Source organism: Micromesistius poutassou (genome assembly GCF_964030765.1).
Source record: "Micromesistius poutassou genome assembly, chromosome: 12".
Lineage (NCBI taxonomy): Eukaryota > Metazoa > Chordata > Actinopteri > Gadiformes > Gadidae > Micromesistius > Micromesistius poutassou.
Genome location: NC_140282.1, coordinates 6,999,235 through 7,004,234, shown reverse-complemented (window position 1 = coordinate 7,004,234; position 5,000 = coordinate 6,999,235).

Below are 5,000 nucleotides of genomic sequence, written 5' to 3'. Positions count from 1 at the left end.
ACCTTCAGAGACCATCAGGACCTTCACAGACCTTCAGAGACCTTCAGAGACCATCAGGACCTTCAGACCTTCAGAGACCTTCAAGGACCTTCAGAGACCAGCAGGACCTTCAGGCCCCCCCGGGACCTTCATGGTCCTTCACAGACCTTCAGGACCTTCAGGAGGTCATGGCATGCAGGGCCTCTGTGATGAATGGGGGCTCTGAGGGAGCGACCACCAAACTGGTACGAACCGGTATGTTAACATGTGGAGAACACAAGGTCTGATGCCACCGTGCCTGGAAACAGAATCATTACAAACCTGCTCATGAAGTGTGTGTGTGTGTGTGTGTGTGTGGACATTGCACCGAGTGCGACTCAGCAGCAGTTTTTCTTTCATCAGATTCTTCGGACCTACATTTCTGTGGCCTACATTCTGCCCTACTTTGGATCAGGCCTGGGTGCTGTGAGGAGTTATATGGGGGGGGGCAGGTAAACATGGGATCTGTTCGTTCTTGTGAGCGTGTCTGTGAGGGGACAGCGTGTTCACCAGGCGAGGGGAGGGTGTGCACGGTGTCTGGCACGTCTCCCGGTTCCATTCTCTCCTCACACCTTCAGGATGGGAGACGAGGGACACTCGTGTTTTCTCTGTCCTCTGACTTTGGGCAGCAGCCAGCCAGTATTGAACGCATTCCTCTTCTTCTTCCAGACAGAACATTTCCTGGTTGACTGATGTTTTCATTGGTTGATCACCTGGGTTGGAGCTGAGATACGAGGTGGAGAGCCCTCCCTTCCTCTGGTTCACACATTGACAGGCATGATGGATTTCTAAGAGACTTCCCTCAAATCAAAGCTCTTAAACCCTCCCCAGCGCTGAGCCCAGCCCGGCTCCACGTCACCGGAGATTCAGCATGAAGCCACTAAAGGCAAAATTACCTCATTTGTTGCCATGGCAACAGGGTCTCCCACCACACACACTGTGAGGCCCGTTCGCACCCCTCCTCCATCCATCAGGCAGCAGAGCCACTGGGGGGGTACTGGAGATATGGATACCTAATCATATATATAATATATACATACAGTGAACCTGTGGTGTAGAAGAAAGACAACAGGAGGTCTTCATCTTTATACCTTTAGCCTTTTCTTTTCAATATCCCTTTGGCTGATCTACGATTGAATTCCTCTTCAGGGTGGGCATGAGGAGAGGTCCTTATGAGGAGAGGTCTTCATGGAGGCAGGCTGTGGGGGTCTTAAGGGAACGTGGGACTGTGACACTGGGCTGGTTTACTGGTGGAGAATAGTGAGGAGCACTGTGTGTATCGATGCTGTAACGACCAGCCCCTGGGAGAAGGCGTTTCTACTGGATACTCTGATCAGCTTCTGAACAGTTCACAGAATGTGTGATTATGGGAGTGGGTCTTCAAAGACTGGAGCTGCGCAACATCCTGTTATTATGTTGTTTTGATTCCTGCTTATGTAAGCAGTTTGGGTTAAGGCTCATCACAGGTCAAGATAACAGTCTGCTGTCTAACGCCCTGAGTGAACTCAGCAGACCAACACACACACACTCACTCACTCACTCACTCACTCACTCACTCTCCTGCATATGTGTAAAGATATCAACTGTGTCATCCTCCTTAGAGCTGTGTATTTGTGTATTCCCAGGTGGTGTGTGTGTCTGTGTGCGTGTAGTCTGTGTGTACTCATGTGCATTAAGACGGGATCAGGCAGCTGAGTGTAACATCATGAGGCCTCTCTCCGCGATCCGGTCCGCTCTGTAATTGTTTATTTACAGCAGCAGAGAAGGTCTCCAGGGGTTCAAAGGCAGCGTGGACGGCCGCCTTCTGCTGGGTACACTTCCTACTGATAATTGCACCGTCCCCATTTAGATTAGGCTCCCACAGACTTTCTAATTGGCTGCTCTGAAACAATTTTGACTAATAAAAAAGATGTTAATGCAGTTTTCAGTTATTTCCTCTGCCTCCAAGCAGGCTGAAGACATGAAGCCACTTCAAAGAGACCAACGGATCTTCTGAAGTCCTTGTTTGGTCCGAGCCGCAAGAAAAAGGTTACAAACGTGCTGCAGGACTGCAGTGGATATGAATTTATGCTCTAAACCTCTCTCTGGATGATCTTGTCTTCTGGTACAGAAAGAATAAGTCTTGTTGTCCATGTTTATGATATGAGGGCACAGCTACCTCACTGCATAACGATCATGTAATTAGAAACGTACTTCCTCCCCCAAGAGGCTGTGTGTATCCATTGTATGTGCTGTATGCCCTGCATAACTTTCAAATCCCCTCCCGCGTGTTGCATTCATTATGTCTCCTCAGATCTGGAGCACATCATTAGCCTCTCAGGGAGGCTTCCTAACGTTCCTCACGTGCAGAAATAAAAGAATATGTTGACTCAACATCAAGGATTCTTTAGCGTGCATCTCGGTGGGAAGGTTCAGCTCACCATGAAATACTAGTCCCAGAGCTAATGCTAGTCCCAGAGCTAATGGTGACGACTGGAGCTCCTGTCGTCTGGCTGGAGGTGAGGCTGGAACAGGCCGTCTCATGGAGGCTCGGCAGAACCCGAGGCCTGGAGCGGGCTCCAGGCTGGTGGAGGAGACCCCCCTCCTCCACCCTCCTCCCTCCTCCACCCCTCCTTCATCCCTCCTCCTCCCTCCTCCACCCCTCTTCCTCCCTCCTCCTCCTCCCTCCTCTCCTCCTCCCTCCTCCACCCCTCCTCGGCCCTCCTCTGCCCTTCCGACAGCCAAGCAGAGATATCTAAACATGCCATGAAGGCCTCCCTGCTGGTGTCTCCTCCCTGAGGCTGGTGTCTCCTCCCTGAGGCTGGTGTCTCCTCCCTGAGGCTGGTGTCTCCTCCGTGAGGCTGGTGTCTCCTCCCTGAGGCTGGTGTCTCCTCCGTGGGGCTGGTGTCTCCTCCCTGAGGCTGGTGTCTCCTCCCTGGGGGAGGGGCCAGGCAGGACAGGACTGGGGGGATAGGCTGTCGGTTTGGCGCCCTGCCACTGTTGCCATGACCATCCTGTGTGTGTGTGTGTGTGTAAGGCGGTTGTCATGGTGATGGCCATTAATTTTTCAGGGAGGTCATCATTTCCGGAACACGGGAAGTGGGTGGGGCAGAGAGTGAGAGAGAGAATGTGTATGTATGGCGGCAGTCTGTTTAAAGGGCAGACGGACGGTGTTTTCCTACTCAGTAAAGCTGTGGGTTCAAGACCCGAAGACTTCAATGAACCCTTTGATCCCCACTGACCGTCCACATCAATTGGAATATTCTTCTTCTTCAGGTTTTTTCTTTGTGTTACTTTCAAAACATGTTTCACACTTGTATTATTTAGTAATTGTTTTGAAAAGACAGAGCTGTGATAACGTCACATTTCATCTTACAGACAGAACCATTCGTTTGTAATCGAGTTCATCACAATGATCAATGTGTTCACATCCCTCTTTTCTTTTTATCAACTTGCACATCTGCTGCCGACCACCAGCTGTGTCGTCGTTCCCCCTCTCCCCCCCTCCTCTCGGCTCTCCCTCTCCGACCCCCCCCCCCCCCCCCGCAGACCGGCTCTGCTCGGTGTCTGTCGCCCGGTCGAGTTACCGCTCAGATCGGGTTCAACGCGCGGCTCTTTCTCGCCGTTTATCTTGTTCTTTTTGTTATTTTGTTCTGTTCGCTCTCTACCTCGTCTATCTCCTTATATTTCTTTATTCATTCAGTCCTTAGAGTTTAGATCTGACTCTCCCAATGGAGTTCTCCTCTCCCCGAGCTGTCGGTACCGACCGGTGAACCGGAGGAAGCGGAATAAACCTTCTCCTTACCGGACCGCGCAGACGTTCAAGGTAGGACTCTAACCTCTAGGACCGACTCATGAATGAGCTGCGATCTGAAACAATGAACGGTCAAATATCAACTTTAGTTTCACACACACACACACACACACACACACACACACACACACACACACACACACACACACACACACACACACACACACACACACACACAGTATGAACGCGGCGGGCTCCAACCAAAGTCCGCACGGCGTTCGGCCGATGTTCATCTTCTACACTCCGAACTCTTAGCCCGCTGAACCTGATCTTCCACCTCTCTGTCGGTGGAGCTCCAACTGCGCGCACCTTGTTCTTCATCATGCCCGTTCTCCCAGTTGTCCCCGTAGTCCCAGTTCTCCAGAGGTCCTCGTAGTCCCAGTTCTGCATAGTTCCTCCCAGTTCTCCCAGACGCAGATGTGTTCTCTGTAGTCTCTGATCCCATCTGGAGGATGTCGTGTTGAACCGTCGCCATCCTCGACCTCAAGTCATTGGCGGCTGAACACTGCCGCGCGTAAAAGGAGCGTCGCGCGTCAATGTGGGCAAAGCGTTTCTTTGATCGGGTTAGGTTACTACGGTTTATTTAGTGCTGAGTAACCTCCTGACCGTCTGTGTGTCCGTCTACCTGCTCTCTGATGTCCACCTACAGTCCCAGAACAGTTTCTATTTCTGTATGTTTCTGCTGCTCACTTAGTTTGAATGCATTGGATGAGTCCAACCACACGCTACCGCTTGGCTGGTGAAAGGGATTCTCATGATGCTTCATAGAAGGTCGGAGAAACCGAACCGAGTGAAAACCACCAAACCACGTGTGACAGGAGGGTCAACTCACTATTGACAGTCCTGTGTGTGTGTGTGTGTGTGTGTGTGTGTGTGTGTGTGTGTGTGTGTGTGTGTGTGTGTGTGTGTGTGTGTGTGTGTGTGTGTGTGTGTGTGTGTGTGTGCACGCGCGCACTGCCGGCAGAGAGAGAGAGAAGGGAAGATGGGAGAGAATGACCCCGAATCTTCTCCTGTTCAACTGTGTCCCTCTCCCTCCGTCCTCCCTCCCCTCTCTGTGTCTCTCTCCTCTCCCCTCTCCCTCTCTCCCTCCCCTCTCCCTCCCCCCTCTCTCTCTCCCCCTTCTTTTCCCCCTCTCTCTCCCCCCTCTCTCTCCCCTCTCCCGCCCCTCTCCCTCCCCTCTCCCTCTCCC